Source organism: Paramormyrops kingsleyae, chromosome 19 (genome assembly GCF_048594095.1).
Source record: "Paramormyrops kingsleyae isolate MSU_618 chromosome 19, PKINGS_0.4, whole genome shotgun sequence".
NCBI lineage: Eukaryota > Metazoa > Chordata > Actinopteri > Osteoglossiformes > Mormyridae > Paramormyrops > Paramormyrops kingsleyae.
In genome coordinates, this window is record NC_132815.1 from 22,932,982 (window position 1) to 22,956,305 (window position 23,324).

A 23,324-nucleotide genomic window follows, 5' to 3' on the forward strand; every position below is an offset into this window, starting at 1 on the left:
CCACCACGAAACGTCTATTTTCGTTTGTTTGTTTGTTTGAGTAAGCCAAAGGGCCAATTAGGCAACTGGGAAGGGAATTGGAGCAACATTAAAGATGGCGTAATTGCCTCCCCCCATTAAATGTCATTTGGTTTATCCTGATAAGTGGTAACACTATGTGTAAAAGTGCTGGGGACGTCAGATGTAGAGAGCCTCAGCTCGTTGGCACTGGAGTCAAGCATTACAACACTATACCCTCCCCTTGAATTTCAGCTCCCAAGTGGAGGATTGCTTTTCCTGGAAAAACTTTGCCCTCTTCGCCCTTTCCTGGTGTTGATGCACAGCTCGGGGGCCGCTGGGTCTGTGGGGATCCAGGTGTCTGTGGTACTGCCTGACTGAACGATAGGAAATGCAAAGACCACACAATGTGAGAAGAGAACTGAGGCAGGAAACAACGGCAGTTATGACTCAGCCGTCGTCCGCTTCCTGATCTCAGAAGGATTTCTTGATTAAGGCCAGTTCATCCATCATAAAATAATCTCTACATAACACAGTTATTTCCTTCCAGTGCTTAACCAGCAGTCATTTATGGGAATATCTGTTAGCTTATGTTAATATTGTTGTGTACTGTATATATTTATTCCCGGTGAATCAGTTGTTTTTTCATTCTGTGAGGATCCTGATGCAGTATGAAGGTCACTCCTCATGCCAGACAGGTTTGGAAGCTGGGAAAGTAAAGCTTTTGGTGAAACCTTTGCAAGTACAATCACAATATGTAAGTTTTGCGGGTGGTTCACATGTGTGTTATGTTAAAAAGCTCATGGGATCAAATGCACAGTTAGAACAGACACAGAAGCACACAGCACATAGACACACACACACACACACACACACCAGACACGCCTCCACACAGCACATAGACACACACACACCAGACACGCCTCCACACAGCACATAGATACACACACACACCAGACACACACACCAGACACGCCTCCACACAGCACACACCCAGCTCAGATGGATGTCTGTCCTGTCTTTCATCCATATCTGCAGCAGCTTGCCAAATATAGCAATTACTTATATTGTGCCTTATCAAGGAAGGGGTCTGCTGTGTCCCTTTTAGATGTTCCCTTTGATGTAACAGCAATCAGAATCCTTATGAGCTGTTTTGTTGACAGTGTATTTCACCAGGGCTTTTAACTGGTGTGGGGGCCTAGGCTCTGGTGCCCAGAGCTGTGGGGTCTTCCTGTCTCCGTCTGCTCCATGTGCTGACACCCTTCTCGCCAAACTGGACGCCCTGGTTTCACTGCAAGCTGGCGAGAAACAGGGACACGAAACTGAATTCCAAAGAGATGACAGTGGCCTGACCATGAAAAATAGCCAGTGCAGAATGACCCTGTACTTTACAGATCATGGATCAATGACGATGACACCCCATCTCAAAAACGTATTTACTGTGAGGCTTTCTGGTGCCAAATGACAGCTGTCACATTCTGTGTTACATATAATTTATCACATTATTTGTTATATTTGATGACATTCATAAGCAGCTTCTTGAATATGCATTGAAGCTGCAATGAAGAGGCATTAATATGTGACATTGTTAATTGAAAATTCCGAATAGTTTAAACGAGAAACGTACTGTTAATTTATCGGCAGCCTCATAAATAGTATTACATGGTCTTCATTTGTCTTTCATCCCGAGCATCTTAGAGTAGAGCGGGAAATGTTACAGTTTTTGGTGTGTACACTCTTGGATTCAAACCCGTTACCTTTGCATTGTTAACACAATGCTAGTTACTTGTTTTAGCTACTTTTACCACATTGTTAAAACTGGAAACTTCGTTCATGTTAATGCAGACTCACTGTTGCGCTTTTCTTTCTGTTTTGGTAGAACGCACACGATTAAAACACAGTCGAGCGGACTTCCTGCCCCGTCTGCTCTCTGGTGTACCCGAGACGCTGGCCCAGAAGCACATCCTTTTACTTAATGAAATCATTGGCACGCTTGTTGCTAGGCAAACTGCTTCATACGTCGCCAGCGCTTGGCCGTCATCGTCTCTGAGAAGGCTTCGCCTTATGGATTATTGGTCAGCCTCCTCCTCACTGCTGCCTGCTTCAGTGACTCTTTCATTTCCAGGATTAGCGGCCGTGGCCTTTATCTTTAATCATTCAGATCTGCTTTGCTGCGCCTTTTAATCCGTGGACCTTAGCTAATTTGAGGTTCTATCTATGCCTGCGAGCACCCTGATGGAAGGACTGGCACAGAGCAGCTTCACTGCTACTGGGAAGCGCAATATGACTGCCGTCGTAGATGAGCTAAACACGACTGTGGACTTCCTGAGCAGTTCATGCACTGTTCCCTGTAAATGATTCTTCCACCTGAAGCTCTGACCATCAAAACTCAGTTTCCAATATGATATATAGATATCCCCTTAATGGTGAAATAATAGTTTTATATATATATATATATATATAGTAGTACATGTAGCTGCTGTGATAACTTCAACAAACATGCATTCAGCCTGAAGGCCCACTAATTTTACGCAAGTGAATTTGTGCTTCACACACTGTCTCAGCTAGATAAATCATATGTTTGACAGATAAAATTTAATCTAATGAGTAAATGACTGACAAAAATCTCCATTCCGAAGTAACAGCATGCCACATGAACAATTCTGCTCAACCCTATAGCTGACATAGGCGGCTGCCTAGGGCGGCAGCTTCTGAGAGGGCGCCGATGGGCCCGGCAATTTCATTTCGCCTCGGACAGGGGGCGCCTGTGCAGATGCTCGACCAGAGCGCCACATTGACTAGGACCGGCACTGCACATGAAGATCATGGCATGCTTACAGTGTTGTGTATATGGATATTCCTGTCTTTCTCCTCCAAAATGTCACCCGGAATGTTAATGTATACACACACACATATATGTACACGTTTACATATATAAACTTCACCTTGTGAACCATGGCTTTCCACTCCTTTCCTATAGACTCAGCCTAAAGTTCTCACACACCGACAGATGTCTGTCAGCTGAATTAGAGGACTGGAGGCTGGTGTCATGCAAGCACGTCTAGCCTCCAGAAATGGCCACCTTGTATAATTAATGAATGCTGACTTTAAGTAAACCTTCACAGACTCATTTAAACTAGACAAACTGAAAGGTCATTAAAAAAATCTATATATTTGCCTCATTCCATGGCATTATACAGGGATTAAGGACTCCGTCTCCCATTTAGTGTTCAACATGTAAAAAACAACACCTTCAGTTTGTGTTGACAATAAATCCCAAAAGGATGAAAAGTGAAATGCCCTTGAAAAATGTTACAAGTAATGTTCTGATATTTAGATTCCAATTAATCTGTCTACACATACCATATTATTTTTTAAATAACAGCCTTTATTAAAATGAATGAATGTCACAACTGCATGCTTGATCCTGTTATAAGCTTATAAATAATACCCAATTGCTATATACTTTTCAACAAATAAAATCATATACAAATACAAAGTATAAATATTACAACACTTTAACTTTTATTGTGTAGCCACCCCTTAAACATCACTTCTGTATATATATATATATATATATATATATATATATATATATATATATTATTATTATTATTTTAATGTATATAGTTTTATTTTAACTTTTATTATATATCTTGCCATCACTCCCTACTTTTACCCATTTAATTAAATTTTTAATTTTTTTTTTATTTGACTGTTTTGCTTGAGAATGTACAGAGTAACCAGATTTGCATTTCACTGTGAGTTGTGCCTGTGTAACTTCGAATGTGACAAATAAGTCTTGAACGCAACAAGCACAATAATTATACTTGGTAACGGTTATGGATTTAATATTAAAACACACAGATAAGACTCCTGCTTGGAGAGTGAGTGATTGGTTAACATCACCATTACCGTGTGTCTTGGCATCCAAACTGCAGTCTGCCAGCTGTACTGAAGCAGCCGTTGGCAGTGTGAATCACAGGGGCCTCTCTGTCTGCTGGCTGCACCCCCTAAAACCCCCCTATTCACTGGTTTGTCCTTCACTCAGATGCCGGAGAACATGCTGTCTGAGCACAGAAGGCTCATTTCATTCCAGCTCATCTAATTACGACATCAGTGAAGAGTGCAGGAAAACCAACCATGTTTACAGAATTTCCCTGAAAGCTAACAAGAGGCACTGCATGTAGACCTGGCCAAACAAGTGTGGCCTTGTGCAGCATAAAACTTATTGTTTGATCTCAGTTTTTAGGTTTTGGCTTGAATCTTTAAAACATGTTCACCCTTAATTTTAATCTAATTCTGCATCTACATGTGAATCAGAGCTATTCTAAGATTCAGAAGCAGGCTTCCAGAATTACAAAATGGTTGAAAAGCCCCAAGTTTGCAAAAACTGGAACAAAGACTTAAAGTAGAAAGCTGAACGTTGCTGGTTCAAGTCCTACAAAGGACCCCGATCTTACCCTTGATCCCGAAGCCAACTATAACTGAGCTGAAGTATTATTTTGTAGCCAATAAACCAGACATAGATATTGAAAAACCATGCATACATATTTAATTTAGTTTAAAACACTATGTAAAACAAGTTGTGCAAAACCTTAGGGCTGGATTTGTGGTGACATGAAACACAGAGACTGTCACCCATTATATTCTGAGAAAGAAATTGTATTTGCATGGGACTTTATTTGTATTGAGCAGGCTGAGTTTTTGCACAGAGAGCCTTGGGCAACAGTTAATGCATTAGAAGCACACTGACACGGTGCACTGTACACACTGCATATAATTGTCACATTTGCTTTCCAGTTTACTTTGGGTACACCACTGAAGGCTGCAGGAAGAAGGTTAAAGTTTCTTAAGCTGCACTGCTGGATGATGGCGATTAGTGTGATCATGCGTAGCTTCGAATCCGGAAATACAAATGAGATGGTGTGAGGCTATTGAAATGTGTAAGCAAAAAATAACCAAGAATTCCACCGGACGCATAAAGCTTTGAAGCGAGCCTCATGCTTTATTCATTTACCACGGCAAAGAGTGCAATAATGTTTATATTCATTTCTGAAGATAATTTGCAGTGTAAGTAATGGTCTGAGTGGACAGGTAATTGGAATCCAAATAAATGAATCCATCCATCCATTTTCTTCCTGTTCAGGGTCGCCGGTGATCCAGAGCCTGTGGGCGCAAGTTAGGGAATAACGCTGGATGGGGCGCCAACCCATCGCAGGGCACACTCACACACATTTACTCACTCACCAGTCACTCACACACATTTACTCACTCACCAGTCACTCACACAGGCACACCTATGGGTAATTTGGCAACACAAATTAACCTCAGCATGTTTTTGGATTGTGGGGGGAAAGCAGAGTACCCAGAGGAAATCCCACAGCGACACGGGGAGAACATGCAAACTCCACACAGATGGAGTCATGGCAGAGAGTCGAACCCTGCTCCTAGAGGTGTGAGGTAACTAGTGTTGTAGTTCTCGAGACCGGTCTCGAGACCAATTTTTTGTGGTCTCGGTCTTGTCTTGGTCTCGACTCTATTTGGTCTCGGTCTTGTCTTGGTCTCGACTCTATTTGGTCTCGGTCTTGTCTTGGTCTCGGACATAGCGGTCTCGATGGGATGGGGAAAAAAAGAGAAAACTGCACATCCTCACAGAACAGTATCATTATTTATTACGCGCCTCAATTCAAATGCAACCAGTCAGATGCATCCATTTCAAAAACATTACATTTTATACATTTTCTCCACGGACACTGCCAGTGCTTCACAGTCCACACACATCATACACATCGTATCATGCATCGGCAAAAAAATGTCCGAAAATGTCCGCGAAGTCTATAGCATAGTTATAATTCAAATAAATTAGGTATTTTACATTGCTTAGAAAGCACGGTCTTGGAGGTGCAAGTCCATCTGGAGGCTCATTCTCTTCAATTCAAAGCAAAGGATCATTACATAGCTGTATTCATAGCTTACCCGAGGCCTCTGTCCCTGGTATAAGAGACTTAATATGAACATCTTTCTGGTACATCCCATCTCTTTCCCTTGACGAGGTCTGATAAAATGTGTATAGGAGAGGATTGCTGAGAATATTATTTTCCATCAGGTCTCGTAACTATGACAAATCTGGGAGATTTTAAATGAGAGACATATGGACATATGGACAATATAATTGAAAAGATAACATGAATTTGATTTAACGAGTAATGACACTTTACAGCAATGCCTTTTTTCTCTACATTTGATCTGGGTAATGTGATGTCGATTCTAGCCCTAGTCTGTTTTCGGTCTTGGTCTTGGTCTTGGTCTCGACCAGTCTTGGTCTTGGTCTCGCCTTAGTGTGTCTTGGTCTTGGTCTTGGACTTGGTCTTGGTCTTGGTACCCTCAAGTCTCGGCAGTGTCTTGGTCTTGATACCCTGCGGTCTCGGCAATGTCTTGGTCTCGGTTTAGGCGGTCTTGACTACAACACTAGAGGTAACCATACTGACCACTGCAAACAAGCACACAAAAAATAAACTGAATAAAATAGTAAAAAAAATCGAGACTAGTAATAAGGTTGAGGCAGAAGGAGGTGAGAATTCCTTTAAAGTGCAAGTACCTAAGTGATGTTACGCTCTCACTCAGGAGGGAATCAGGTAGCTCCATGAGCTTTAACATTACTTAATTGTTTTTTTGGTATTTTCAGCCCAACAGCTCTGGCAAGATGCCTGACTGACATTTCAGCTACACTTTGTTATGATATAAAGTACGTAGAATAAGGCAAAGTGCACAGAAACATCCTGACTCCGGGTTTTTCTGGGAAATACTTTTATTCCAAAGTGACTGAAAGAAAGTGTGCATTGTATTTTTATCTTTCCAAATGGCAGGTTTAAAAATGCCGTTTCGGCTGTGCTGACTTGAGATTAACATAAGGAGTGATCCTTTGTTTTTCATATGATCAAAGCCACCCCAAAACCTGTCATCTGTGAAATTATCCCATCCAACTTAAACGCTGAAATATTACCTTTTGATGACACGGAGACCTTGCAAAATTGAATAACTATCCTGTATAAAGTGATATGCATAATGGTTGTCATTCCAGTGTCATTTAATATTTAAAATGATTTATGCGTTGCCTTATGATAGTACATTAACTTGACTTGTTATGTTTAATCTCCTTTCTCTTCTCTACACGCCTTGTTTTGACTTCCAGTACCTTGAAAACATTTAATTTCTTGTAACTTATTTAATTTATCTTCATCATGCTGATGCATAGATTTAAATGATGCCTTCGCTCTGTTCATTCATGGTCATGCATCCATTCCACATTGTTCATATCTTGGTGTTTTATTAGGGACACAATTACTTGGCTTCTCCCAATAGTGTTTGTGTAAGAAAATGTGTATCGACTTGGGTTTGACCCTATTTTACAATGGGAGAAAAGTCTTGGGGAACCGGAGAGAAGGAGGAACACTTGTTTGTTGACACAAAGCTGCTTGGCACTGGGAGAAGACAGCTGGCTTTCAAGGGAATATTGATGTTGTGGTTGATGCTGGTCCAGATGCCTGTAACAGGGTGGGAATGGAGGCTTCCCGCCCCCTAATGGACTGTGGTGGAAAAGACCTCTGTCCATGGGTCCTAGGAAATGTTTATTTTCAAACTTCTGTGATGAACTGCCAATGCAGAAGTATGAAAAAAGACCTGGGAAAAAACATTCAATCTTTATATACACAGCTAATAGGTATTTTTCATTTTGTGATGGAAAATGGTCACTGTGAATGTGTTCGCTGTAGTGTAGATATCCTAGGAGATCGAGGTTGTGTCAGGGGCATTCATCTGCTTCACCGCTGTGATATTACTGGTCCCATAAATGGCTTCTGCTATTTTCTGTCAGTCACAGAACACACACCCGAGTACTGCAGTGCTCGCTTCCTCCTCTGACATCCATGTCACGTGGTCCTATCATATTAACCATAATAGGATTATCTTTGTTTTTCTATGCTTCTCAACAGGTTGAAGCCAAACAGTGATGAGACTAAATGATGAGTGTATTGATTTTGGCCTTTAAGACAATGGAGAAGAAATGTTAACAGGCTTGTCCCTGAGACACTGCCCCCGATTTCTGGGAAACCTGCACGGCAGTTTGTAAAAGCATCGTACACTACGGATTTTCACTCTGAAACCATCCTATTTATCTTTTTCCCTTATTACAAAAATATGTGGTGGGCATTTTGTGCCACACACATTCTGTCATTGTCAATTAGACTGACACTGAAATATTATCGGTGCAGGCACATTATGAAGAACTTTATGAATGAGTGAATTTATCCCAGTAATACAGGGAACGCACTGGGTTGGCTGACTTGCCTCACACTTCCACGGCTGGGGGAGTGAATGCCACCTCCTCTCTGTGTGTCTGCTGCTTGCATGTTCTCCCCATGCTGTGTGGGTTTCCTCTGCGTACCCTGGCTTTCCTCTCACAGTTCACAGACATGTAGTCAAGCTAATTAGCAGTGTGTGTCTGTGTGTACCCTGGGATGAACTGTGAGGTGTAGCCTTGCCGTGGGCCCTATGCTGTCTGGGATAGGCTCCAGACCCCCACCCGGGATCCTGACTAGGATAAGGAGATGGATAGACCCGCCAAGTGAATACTAATTAGGCCTATATGAGCAACAGAAAACCACCTTTTCTTCTTTACAAAAGGACTGACACTTGGCTGGTGGTGCAGAATGTTTAGAAGCTGTTTTGTGTTGAGGGTGTAACCAGGCGTCACTTTACATAATGGTCAAACTTTTTCACCTTTCTCATCAACTTGTTTTGTCGGTTGGAGTGCAATTCGGTAATTATGCATTACGTTCCATACCCTGCCGTAAGTTAAATCTCTGCTCACTTACAGTATAGCCTAATTGAAAGACATGCTTTGAACTGGCCTGGCCAAACTATCTTTCGAGCATTCTGTATATTTATGCCTTGCGTATTCATATGACTAATGTCGAAGTGTTATTCTGCATAGACAGAAGAGAAGATGCTCATCCAAGGTAAGACACTGATAAAATACTGACCCCAGACAAACAGCAAAATAATTAGAGCACAAGATTATAATAATATTTTTGGCCTTTTTGTTGTGCTGTGCCATTGATGCTGTATATGTCAATTACATGCATTTTAAACACAGTAAATGAATACTAATAATGTACCATGATCATTGCATAATGGATTATAATGACAAATTCTTCTTTGAATAGCTTTTCATATTTAGCCCAATGGTTTAACACCATCATTTCAAGTTTAAACTGAACTGAAAACTTTAAAATGTAATTAATTAGTTCCATCTGACTTTTTTTGTAGCTAGAGGGAAAAACTCCTGATTCTCCTGTATTCTTAGTTCTGTGAATTTGCTCTGAATTGGTAATGAAATGAAAAACCAAGCTGCTAATTGGGATATTTCAGTCTCTTCAGTCATTATAACAGATCTGTTCTCCAGATCCCTTCAAAACCACAATGCTGATCAAATGCCAGAACCACCCAAGAGTTAAACACCAGGTCAGATTAATAAAAATGTGAGACACTGGAACTTTTCAGCATCTCGAGGAAACAGGTCATATGGCCAGGTTGTAAGTGACAGATATGTGAGGCAGAGTAACAGTGGTGGCAGGTTGTGACTAGTGTAGTTGTTTTGGGATTACAGGTTTCGAGTTGCCTTGCTGACAACAGCATCAATGCTATTTTTAGGTAAGCTAAAGGTTTAAACACAGCGGCATCTTTAGGCTACGTACCTGTTAGCTTCTTAGTTTAGCTTCAGGTCTCTACTGTAAAGTCACATTCTCATTATTCTATATCATATGTGTTCCTGTAAATGAATCCATTTGACAGGAAGAACAAATTAATTCCTAGTGTTAAGAAAGCAGCATATGAAGTCAATACAGTTCAGAAATACTGTTTGTAAGAAATAAAATTGTTCCACTTTTTAAGTTAGACGCACAGTTCCCCTTTGGCAAGTATAATTGGAAAAACTAACAACGAATAGTTTGGAAATTTGCATAGAGGTCTGCTTAGTTGCCTTGATTGCCACATGTTTAATGTGGTGTTTATGCCTACAGGAATTTGGATGTTCAGGGGAGCCGTGATGAAAGGACTTGGCAATAAAAGGGGTCTTGATGACAGCCCCTTCTGGCCTAAGTTCTGTTCGCCGAACTGTCTCACCATTTGTGAAGTGATTTTCCATGAGTCTAGGCTCTTATCTTGATTTTCACACTTGAGGGCAGAATATCAACACCCAGGTGGATTGTGTTACATCCTTGACCCTCAAAATCGTAGTAGAAACACGGCAGGATTGCAGCAGCTGGTAATTTCTGTACTAGTGTCAGGTTCCTGCACCTCATCCTCCTCAGTTAAACCTCTGAATTAATTAATTGTTTCAAAAGTTTGTAAATTCTATTGTTGATAGTTTACGCTTTCTTCCTTCCTTTTAAGACTCCCTTGTTTTGTTTTGTGTTTTTTTTTATTATTATTCTCTCATATTTGCAGTCCAAAAATACAACATACTCATAATAGCATAATACTGGTTACTAATAAATAATTTGAAGTATTAATACTAAGCAGTGCTTGTGAAGGTTACTTTAATACATGCAGTCTGAGATTCTTGAAAGGGAGATTTCAGAAAGTTTTAGATGAAAGACGCTGAAAGTCTGCCCACTTCACCCTGACTGTGAATACACAGGGAAGCGAGAAGTGAAATCTCAGTGTTTAACATGGAACAGAACCATTCTTCCTCGAAAAGCAATCCTACTGCTAGCCGGCTTGTCATTCACATTTCATTAATTTCCAATCCGCAGGAATGGAAAAATGAAGGAAATCACATGAGTCATATCAGTCAGACGGGGCCCTAAAAATACTGCAGTAGCTACGTAGCCCTAAGACCCAATGGGTCACTGTTAAATGGAGCATACAGGATGAGTAGGAAAAATATATCTTTACGCAATATGTCAGAAAATATTTTGTGCTTTTAGTTGGAATTGTAGCGGCCTACAGACCTGATTTACAGAATGTGTGCAGAAGTTCATATCCTGTGGCAGCAGGAAGTCGGGATGATTTGAATTTATAGTTAATAAAGTTTCAAAGAAAAGTTCACAGTATGTCTGTAGTGGACAAATTGGAAAATGTTTAAGAGGACAAACTGTTTGGCAACAGAGTCACTCTGGAAGTGTATTGGTTCACAGGTCTCCCCGCAGCTGACCCGTTATTAACATCATTCTGAAACATGAAATGGACTAGTACTGGTGATGTCATTGAGCCATCATGGCAACCTCTGTATGACATCAGTGGGCAGTGGCTTCAGAATTCTTGATCATCTCTTATTCACCTTAGAATGTCATCCTGTGGTGACTTGCCCTTAATGGTAGCAAAATCTATTCAGTTTTCTCTGTCTCAGTACATGCTGCACTTTCATTCTGACTGCCCTAACTCAGTTTCCACATTTAAACTGAGTTGTGCTCTTAAACCACAATGACTCTTATATCTGAACTGTGTTAGAGCAAACTGTGCTGGCTGTCTTTACAATAAATGGTCATTTGATTCGCACTGAACGTGAAGTAATCACGATGATAGGTGATAAGTATTGTTTTGAGTCAAGGCTTGACCTTACCGGAATGTCACAACCTAATGTCTTAGATTAAAATGTTTTACCCACAGTAATCCATCAAAAAATGATAAGCCCACTTAGTTTCGACTTGTCATAAGAACACTGAATGCTGCTGCCACACTGCCTTGACACCTTAGGTTTGCTGGTGACACGGCTAGGAAACAGGTCACCTGACAACTTACTATCAGTTATCCCAACCAATGAAATGTTTCGACATTCACACATCAAGAATAACTTACATAGATCACAGAGCCTCACACACTTTTATTCTTTTGTTCTTCTTTTTGTTTTTTTTATATGATAAAGATTAATAAAGCTGCTGTTTCTGAGCATTAAGAAGCTACAGACTAAAAGGATCTCACTCTTCATCCTCAGCTAGGCTGAGGAGAAGGTCTGGAAGAGCTGCTCGCAGCTGTGCAGGCATTTATTGCGCATTTGCGTGTGGGATTGATATTCGGTGGGGGGGGGGGGACACAGGACACGTTGCTGCTGCTGGAGGGGGAGATTGTCTTAATCAGCTCTCCTTTATTTGCACAACGCCTAGACAATTGTCCCCGAGCCGTTCCTGCTGGAATTACAATATTCATGATGTTGAGACGTAACTGTGCATCCGGCAGGACCGTGTGAGGAGCACACATCCTTATCAGCAGCATTAATGAGCTCTAACGGCTGAAAGAGCCCTCCTCTGTTCCAGCGCTTCATAGAGGCACAAACACAAGGCATGGCTCTTAGGCACTTTCTATGTAACAGGCACTTTTATTCATGGCAACATTCAAGTGAGGATGATAAGTTTGGGTCATGCAGCAACTGGGGCTAACGGCCTTGCTCAGGGGTGTCAAAGGAGCTGACCGCAAACATAACTGTAAGACTGTAGTACCTGGTTAAGTTCTCACATTGCATAACTGTCCTTCAGCAAATATGTTTCATATGTGATGCGCTGTGTGTGTGGGGGCTGTGAACTGGAATGAAAAAACTTGCACTGGCGTCTCTCAGGGTTGTTTCAACAAAGAACATGGCAGCAGCAGTGTGTTGTTCTGATCCCATATGGTAGCAGAGGTCAAGTAAATAGTGGGTGTCCAGATTCCGTTGTCTTCATTGAAAATGATCAATTCAGAGACTTTTCATGCCTTCAACATAGACATTTTGCTTCTATGCAGATATTGGACTTGACAAAGGGATTTGCAGCATTCCATAAATACATTCTCATTTGTTTCTAGAGCTGCAATGTGAAATAAAAGTTTCAAAAGACAAAGCTTTATTAGAGCTTGTGGGGTATTGTATGGGCTGTCTTCTGTAGATTCCCAAATCTAAATCCCTAGTGGAAAAATGCAGATGAAATTGCATCCAACTGACAATGAAACATAACAAAAGTCAGACATAATAAAGCTGCAGATGGATAAGATCATGCCTGTGTGTTAATGGGAAAAGATAACTCCATCTTTGGACTTTTGTGGGAGACAGAGAAGTGCAACCAGGTTTCAATATGTGTGTGTGTGTGTGTGGCTGAGACAAAAGTAGAGAGGGTGAGGTCAAAAAAAGTCTAAGGCATTCATAAACTGCTGCCTGAACTTCTGAACTCCAAGTATAGAACTTTTGCGTTTTGCCAAAAGCATCCCTGAGACAGAGACTGTCTGTTTGTTCTGTCACCTTCTCTGAAAACAGGCGGATCAAATGACATCTGTGTATGACTACAGAAACTCCCCCCAGTCAAGATGTCTTTACCTCTGACAGCGCCGGAGCTTGGACACTTCAGTGCTCACTGATATCTTTATCGCCCCTCTTCCTGTACATTACGGGTTTCCGTGCCGACGGCGATCCTGTGTCATTCCTCCACTCTGACTGAGTCATAAAATAGACTATTTGCCCTAGTTGGCGCCAGATTAAATCACATCAGCCTCATTGCTATAAGAAGTCTTGCTCCATGACTAGTATTTATGACAGGGAAGGTGTTCAAGGCTGAACTTTCAGTCCACCATCCATCGATCCATCCATCCATCCATCCCTCCATCCATAGTCACTTATCCATTTGGAGTTACAGTGAACCTGGATCATATTCCTCTAGGAATTGGGCCCAAGGTAGGGCTCACCCTGGGTGCATCCATCACTAGATGCACAGTCTTAGTGCATCTTTGGACTGTGGGAGGAAACTTGAAAAAATGCTGAAAACCCATGTGGACATGGAGAAAACATGCAAACTCCACACGGAGAACTGGGGTGGGAACTGAACCCACAACCTGGAGGTGAGGCTTCAATATTAGACAACGTGCTTAACAAATACTTGGCAACAAACCTTATTGATTACCAGTCAGAAATGATGTGCAATATTAAAAGTCAAAATGGTGAAAGTCCTGAAAATGAGAGAAGTCAATCTGTGGTCGGAAAGCAGGCTTTCCAGCCTCAGCCCCCCACTATGGGCGTGTCATGCATGTCAGAAATCAGTGCTCTTAGCACTAAATTTAGAAGTGGAACATAGAGCATCTGCTTGGCCTGCATGCAGCCAGCGATGCTCAGCAGGTCAGCCTGCCCTGTCGCTGCAGCCATGGTATGGCTCGAGGTTTCAGGCCTCGCAGCTTGGGCTCGGCGGATGTTCAGCGTGCGCACAGGACTGGAGGATAGACAAGGAGCACATGGAGGCGGCCTGACCTTTATCTATAAAATGATAGGAGGGTAGGAATGATGACAGTCATGCATAAACACATACATATGTGTAATATGTGTACATATTACTTTGAGGTAAGACCGATTAAACTAGATGTGGATAAACTAGACTGGAATAGTAGATGTTCATTATAGATTTTGATGCTTACATAGAGGGAGCATCCCATATATTGGCAGGGAGAAAATTTGAAAGTCAGGGAGACCTACAGTTGAAGGCTTTACTACAAAAACTTTATCCTCATTCTAGGAATTATACATCTAGGCACTGTTATTCAACTCAGGTAAACCAGGACCTGACATTTCAGTGCTTTATTAGCACTTAGAAGTATTTTGAAATCCTTCTTGAATTTTACATGGAAATCCAGTGAAAGGGCACAAAGTAAGACACGGTGTTGTGTGTCATGTTAATGAACAGCCATCTTACAGATCTTGCTTAATAAGATAAGATGAGATATGCTTTATTGATATAGGGGAAACTGTTTCATTTTTATTCCAGTGATTTGCATTTACTGTGTGACAGAATATGTGTGATTAAAGCATGGAGTCTGATCTGTAATAAACACTAATGAATAAACATGATTTTTTATTTTTTTTTGCACAATAAACCGTAAGAAATTCCCTTAATCTTAAATTACACACTATAGGGAAAATTACCTTGAGAGAAAAAAAAAGCTTCAGCCTCAAGCCAAAAAGCCAAAATGCATTTTATCTGTTTTTATAACTGTTTATTTGAGTGTTGTGCAGTCGGGGTTTCATTACTGTGGGACAGTACCTAAGCAGTCATGTATTCCAGTCTTGCATCATACATCTGCTTGTAAATGATGCAATTTATTTTTCCAGCTGTGTTTAAAAGCTCATGATTATAATGATCACTTGACTGAGGAGTTTTCTTTCTTTGTTTTATACGATCGGTGCACCTAAGTCTCATTCTGCTTTACAATTTGGTTCATCAGCGAAGTTTATTGTTTCCTTTTGGGCCTCAGGCATGGTTTACGTGGATATCTACAGGGTAGTTATTGTCTAAAGGGTAGTTCTTTATTGTTTTCTGTACAAATATCTGTGAGCTGTTCCTCACAGGACGTCACTGTGCATTTGTGTTGTCAGGTAATGGTTTTCACATTGTGTGAAATATGTAGGACAAATTTCCTGGAGGTCCGTGCATCTGTGCAGTTGTAGAAAGCCCAGTGATAAAGTTACATTAAAAGCATACAGCAAGAAAACTATATTTGGTTCATATCAGACTCTGAAAAGTATACACAGATATTTAAATACAGATAAAACACGTCTTGTGAGATAGCTATTATCTTATGGCACTTCCAATCATTCAAGAAAATATGCCGTTAGACAAGTCAGTAATTACGTGTGTATCTGTCCATTCATCCATCATCCATCCATCATCCATCCATCCATCCATCCATCTGCTTACAAGATTACATCTTATTTAGCAATTTTTAAAAAGGTAATTATTCAGTGCGAATCTTGTTAATTATTGTCCATAATTATGGTGTCATTAAATTTCATACCACAGGTTCCATTACCTGTGAAATCTGAAATTGGTTTATTCACTTAACACTGAACATCCTCAATGCACATCAATAGAGTCTGGAACTCCAAAGTCTCACATAAGTGTTGAGTTGAGTTGCCATCTGGTGGCTGGGATGTGCAGCTCTGACATAGGGCTCACATCTCATTCTCATTCCCAGCAAACCGCTTATGCTCTGTACATCCAGATATTGCCATTTTGGAAGATTTCACTCCCATTGGGATAGAAATGCACATATTCCCCAAGAGAGAGTCCGGCCTGCCTGGTGACACAGGCCTTAGAATTCGATATCCACCTAAAGCTGCCCCTGCAGGCCTCCTGTGGAGCGAACATCACTGCAGCCATCTGCTTGCTGAGAAGGATGACTCATCTGTCTCTATGGCTATTCCTCACACCACGTCCAGAACTCCTTCTTTGGGTATGAGCCAGTATCTCCTTTATCCAAGAATTGGAAAATGACTAATTGACAATGCGCACAGGGAATTTCCACATTATTCAAAAGATTAATTGTAATGTAAATTTAATGTAATAACATTTCTTCATCTTGTTTGTATGGAAATGCAGGAATATTATGCTAGATATGACCAGTTGTTTTCTGGGGTAGCTCCTGCTTGGCATGTTGCCACTAGTAAAGGTGATTTGAAGATCAATAGACAACCAGTTTTTGGCTAATGAGACATCTCTTATTTGAGTGACAATTCTGCCGGACAGCGGGATTGCTGTATATGCGGGACGAGTAGAAAAAATACAGCAACAACGCCATGCAAACTATCCACGCTCTCTCCAGCGCGCTTTCAGTTAATGTAGGTCACTTCAGCATACTTATGGACAATGAGCACGTTTTTCCAAGTTTTTTTTCCACAACATGCGATGAACTGTGGGAAAATGTAATCACTTTACATGTCTTTTTTAGACCGTGGCACTTTGATTTTTTATATGCTGGAGGTTCATGTGGGACTCATTTAGCACAGGCTGATGTAATTTATAATTGTCTTCCTAGCGTCAGGGCCAGAGCCACACTAATTAAACTGTTGCATGCAGATGTGCAAAGAGCAGATTTGAACGACAGCGACTGCGTTTCCAGAAACTTCCATTTTTCATAATATCCGTGTGTCTTCTTTATGAATTAATGTCTTATATAGACAAATATGCACACATCTTGTCATCATTTTGGTTCACACCAATCCGTTATCATTTACAGTATGTCACATCCAATGATGGGATCCTGCGGATGGAATGAGCCTCTCTGAAAGAGTGCTGTAAATATAAATTTACTAAATCAATAAGCATTTGCCCCTCAAAATGTCCCTCTTTTAACAACATGTGAGGTTAATTCAATGCACCACTAAATGGCAGCCATCAAGCTGAAAGATACCTCAAGGTCCAACAGCAGCATAATGCTTTGGGAAATTGTTACCACATTAAAAAAAGGCTGGATGATATCTTCTTGTAGTCCAGGTAATTCCGTTCTGTGTGTGTGTATATATATATATATATATATATATATATATATATATATATATAAAATTGCAATGTAATAAGGAACATAGACATCTGGGCAACAGTTAATGTTACCATATTCTGTGCTATTCCGCTATCTGAAAGTGAAACATCTGTCTTTTTTCAGTCAAATTCATTCCGCTCTCCGCTCTATCATTCTTTCCCTCAGGCCTTACGGACATTAAAAAAAAAAAAATATTATTCCCCTGAATGGAAACATTGATTGTTTTACTCTCTGAATGACACTTTAAGTCGATGCCATAAACGGCTAGGCTCGGGTCAGGTTTATATGGCAGATCTGAGCCTTACTGTTTCTGGTCTGTGCGGTGTCCTGGGCTGCAGGACAGCTTCCACATTCGATTCTAAATTCAAGTCAGGAACAAATTAGAAAGCAGGTATTACATTAAACAACTGTCAAGAGTTTCACCCATCATTTCCTTCACTGGTGGCCATTTCAATTCAAATCTTTGAACAACTCTCGCAGATTACTAGTCTGGGCCTCATAAAAAGACACAGTTAACTCTCTCCAATCCCTTGTTTCTCCATAAAACTAATTTAGTAATAAATAAATTGAGTTATTAACAATGAAAATGACAAAAGGATATTATATCAAATCTTTTTTAACAGGTAAAACTCCTTGATGCTATATCATTTGTGCTGTATTGCACATTGTTTAATTAAATTCTGTACTGTATGTATGTACATATACACTAAAGTTACATGACTGATCTTGTGGTCAGCATTTCTGTTTTCTTGACAGATGAGTAGTGGTGCTTCAAATATGCTTTATTTTTTATAACGCTTTATCCATGCTCTCTTGCAAATATGTGAAAATCAAGTTTTTTGTAATAATCATTAGCACTACAGACATGAGTCAAAAAGAAATGTCGAACTCTAGAGTCAAGCCACAAAACAAAATATACGAGACAGACAATGTGTGTCATCAAAGACTTGTGGTTGGATTCTTCCAACCGGATATCCATGGCTGCAATACCACTCCTAAATATGTTTCTTACATTTTATATTTATGATTCCCAGAGGACATCCAATATACTCACAAAGTCTTTTGGCAGGGTCACTGTAAGATACGGGGGTGGGACGAATGCTCTCCACACTGCCCACAGGCAAGCGTCGATTTGCCCCCCCCCCCATTTATGTCTTCTTTATTCTTAATCAGATTCAGTTGTTTTCTCATGAAACGCATGCAGACGCCAAAGCCCGGCTCTGCACGCAGGTACAGCCAGTGGCGTAGTGCAAACTGCGTTGGCCCACCCGCAAGAGTGGAGGTGGGGCCCTTCACCGCATAATTAGATGGGGGATTCACCTTTTCATTCAAAATCGTGATTTAGTGCTGTGGAATTTAATAGTATGTAATTATTTCGTATTTATTTATTAAGAACTTTTCACAAAAAAAGAATAAAAGAAACACCAACAATAAAACAGCAATTACATTAACTTGTTAAAATGCAAGGGAGCACATGACGTCAAAATATTTTTTCTATCTGCAGTATACAACAAACACAGCCGCGCCCGCGCCCGCGCCCGCGCCCGCGCCCACCGTAGAAGCAGTAATGTCCGTGATGACACTGCTAGCAAACGCCTGAGTAACGTTACCCGTGCTCGCTCCCGCAGCTCCTTCCCGCTGATTTGGAAGAAATATGGATGAAATTTTCGGTAGTTTTGCATTGAATTGCTCTTTTCGGTGTTGGTTAGTCCGTTTTTGAGCTCCGCTGACATATTTTCTTTTACTCATTTTGCGCTCATAAGCTTCACTCTCTAAACAGTTGCGGAAATTCTTAATCGTGATTGGATAACAAGGACAACGGATATTCATAATCGCCAAACACGGTAGGCTGCAATTACTACCAAAATAAAAGTCCTATACGTTCACGTTATAAAAACGCTTTAATTATTTATTCGAGTCAATTTTTTGTTGGTCCCCCACAACGCGGGGCCCGTCCGCAGTGCGTGCCCTGCGGGCCCCCCCGCTACGCCACTGGGTACAGCCCCTACAGTCTTCTGTTTCCATTCCTCCACCCTGCTTATGTCAAACGCTCCTCTGCTGCTCTCCCCCAAGTAAAGTGTCTAATCCTTCATCACAGATCCTGTGCTGCATGGCCCTGTTCACTGCCTTGCCTGGAATAAGCGGCTTACCGAGCATTTTCCCAGTGGGCCAATGGGGTTGTGGCCCGGACAACCTGTCGTGGAACCCCTGCCCCTCCCTGATCAGTTTGTATGTGTGGTGGGCCTGTATGGGCTACAGTCCAAGGCCAACTTTTAATCCTAGTCAAGCCCTGGAAACATCCCATAATTCTTTTAAACTACAACTCACATTGGCCAGATTATTATATGATTCAGATCTGGTTTGGCGATAACAGACTGACATAATAATATTGAGAACCTTTCATAACTCAGACAGCAGTACTGTATATTACAGCCTGTCAGCAAGCTGGTGATGGATTCTCCTTCCTTCTGGTTGAGAGAAGAGACATCAGCAAGTTCTTTATATTTAGCTAGATCCAGTTTTAAGTAGCTGGCAAGACAAACGAGTCTGCGGCAGAATCGGCTGACCTTCACCCTTGAAAGTTCTCAGCTCTTCGGCCGTTTGTGTTTGGAGACATAAAGTAATGATCCTAAGTTCTGTGCTGAAGATATGACACATTCCATCTCAACACCTGCTGAGATATTGATCATTATTTCAGAGGTGTCTAAGACATATAGTATGGTGACAAAGTATGTGTGATTGTTTGAGCATTTTTTTTTCATTAAGTTCTACTAGATCTTCAACTAAAACTGAATTTTACTTAAAAGAGATACTGTTACCTAAAAAATTGACAGAGATGCCACTGATTTTGTTAAAAGTGCTACCTGACTCCCAGTAGAATTATCAGAAGTAATCACCGCTTAGATTCAATTGGCTCCTGCCTGTCTAGCAAACACACACTTCCTCGGCATAGTGATCGGCTGCCTCATAATGCTGTGCAGCAATTCAGACCCACTCCTTGTTTCAGCCCTGGCAATAGGACTTTGATGGGGTCAGTCTGAACTTTAATTCTGTTAATGTTTACTGGTTAACTCTCAACCTTTTGCTACATAACCCTGATCTGGCTCAGCTTCATCTTACCTATGTTTGGAAATTGCTATTATTATATTATTATTTTAGTATTATTATTATTATTATTATTATTATTATTATTATTATTATTATTAAATGCTTGGTAAATCTGTGAAATTAAATGTAATTTTGTATTAAAAAACTTTCATAAAATTAAAATTTATTTCATGTTCATAAATATTTTATTACTCCTTTTAAACCAGTTCAATTGCTTTATAAAATACACATTTTTATTAAGAGATAATATTGTTTGGTCAGATGAACTTACTGTTCATAATGTAATTGGTGATTATGAACAGTGGAAGATATGGCTTTACAGCAGTAGACATAGACAGGCTTTTATACCCAAGGTGTCAGAAAGATGGGGTGTGTTGCTTGGCAACCAGTAATAAAGAATGGTTCATGTCTATTACCTGACTCAAGATCAAACAAATTTCCTGGAATTTTCCTCCATGTGTGCTTTTCTTCTTCCCTGTTGAGCAATTAAACGAATGAATGTACAAATAAAACACAGATCATTTAATATGACAATTAGCACATACAGAAATCACAGTGTAAACTCTCATGGGAGAGCATTAAAACTCACATTTTTAATGCCACTGGCTACCTTTGCTAGGAAAAAAATCTGAATGACTAGATTAGCAAAGACCTACTTTAGGCCAAAAAATTCCATAAATTACACAATACATTCCCTAAGGATTGATTCACAGCACTCCATAATTTATAAAATGCTTTCAAGTAACATGATCAAAGTCGATGACTCTCATCACTGTCTCTTATCAGAGTTGCAGATATTGATTTCTCACATATTCTGACCGCTTATTAGAAAAGTATTTGACGTTTGGAGGGTATAACAACAGAACTTTATAAAAGCTTATAAAAGTTCTTTGAGAGTTAACAACTTTCTTCACTTAATACACAAAATGTTAAGTTTTACCATAATCAGTTTGCAGATAGAGATAATATACCAGATTTATTTAAAAAAGTAACCACTTTGACTGCTTTTCTTTAGTATGAAAGATATCCCCATCACTTTTTCATCTGCCTGGCTTTGACAATTTACAGAACGGGCAAAAAACATCTGTACAGGTAGTTCTCACTTTCCGAGCTCCAGATTTATGAGTTTATATCTTTACAAGAATTTTCTCGGGCAAAAATAAAAGTTTCATTTTCATAATTTTTTTAAAAATTGCACATAAATCAATACGTGCTGCTTTAAAAAACTTTGGCCTGACAAAGCATCTGGATCAAAAATTGGCCTGACAAAGTTTTCAGATAACTTTGCATTGTGAAATATCTGACTGTTGAATGCCTAATTTGTCTGTGCATGCCACTTTTTCTTTTCATGACTCAGGTTCATTTTATATACTGTTTGTGAGTGATCTACACCAGCTCAGAATGGAATGCAAGAAGGAAAAAAAAACACCTACTGAAAATCAAAGTGACCAAAATGGACTGTGAATGTTACAATTTTACCAAAGAAAGGTATTTTGTTTTTTTCCCAGGATTTTTTTTTTTGTTTAAATGTATGTACATTTTTGGTTAAATGTTAGTTCTGATGGTACGTTTGTGTTTCTTTTATTTACTTGGCAAAAATATAGGATAAAAACTATTTGGATGGAAACAAAGTCATAATTTTTATAACATTTCTATGGGAAAATTCGTCCCGCTTTACAAATTCTCGATTAATGAGCGATAATTTGAAACATTAGCTCGTAAAGTCAAGAACTACCTGTGTATAGATAATATTTACTGCATAATGTTTAACACGTGGAGATATAGTGTGGAGTGTTGTACCCAGCAGCCACAGGAGAACATGCTCGCTGAGAACATAGAGATAGTAGGATAACACTAAATTAGAAAACATAACATAAGAATGGGCCTGTTTTGCGTATCAGATCAAATGGCCATTGATGCCTGTGTGCAAGTCACAAAGCACAGTGTTTCTGCATTACAACAACCTGTTTACCCACATAGACGGGGGCATGACACAGGAACACACACAAATTGTAGACACAGAATTGATCACTGCTCCACATTATACACCATATATCGTCCCAGTGCTAAAGGTTACTCATAATATTACGTACTTATTCGTTACATACACAGGTGTTATATTGACCTTTTACAAAAGGGGCCACTCTGGCTCAAAATAGGATGGGGATACTAGGGTAAAGTTGTTGGTATGCAGTAATAGTCTCAGGTAGTTAAACAGAACTCACCCAGAGGACGGGGGGTCTTCGGCTCGCGGGAGGTGAATTGAAGACAAGGAACTCGCTTATCCACTTCGGTGGTATGTTTTAATAACGCTGCTGTTTCTGGAGGTTACAACCAGGCTAGTCTGCCGCTCACTTCGCTACGTTCTCTCCCCCCGAAAAAGCTCTGTGTAACTATAGCAAACTCATCATGTTCCCCTCATTACTTGCGAGGGTTTCCCCTATTAATTAAACTATACATATAAAAATTAAACATTGATTTCTGTGCTTACACTAGTTATAAATCAGAGTATAACCACAGCAAAAACCTTTAGAGATGACATATTAGGGAAGAAAACTGATGTGTTCACCAACGAGAAATGTGGCCTGTTTTCCATCAACATGGGTCAAACGGAATCTGCCGCCCCCCCACGTTGGAAGAAGTTTAGAGACAAACCATTGCTGGCAGGGTGTGAATCATGACTTTTTCCAGGAAAATCGTCTGTACATCTATCATCCAACTGCTTCTCCACTACAGGGCTGAGTTGGGGGTGGGGGGGGGCGTGCTGGGGGAGTGCTGGAGTCTATCCCAGGAAGCCCAGGACTCAAGATAGGGCAGGGGAAGCCCAGACAGAGTGCCTGTTAGCCTGAAATACAGACCTCAAATACAGACCTCAAATACAGATTGCAGAA

General features: G+C 40.3%; 1 long non-coding RNA gene across 1 annotated transcript; it reads right to left on the reverse strand.

The window, feature by feature from the left end:
* On the reverse strand, positions 1 to 22,984 carry LOC111841172 (uncharacterized). The gene is made up of 3 exons (XR_002837610.2): positions 22,659 to 22,984; positions 20,850 to 20,908; positions 1 to 1,295 (listed from the first exon to the last, which is right to left on the reverse strand). It is a non-coding gene; the product is annotated as an uncharacterized lncRNA (long non-coding RNA).
* Between the last annotated feature and the right edge of the window lie 340 nt (positions 22,985 to 23,324).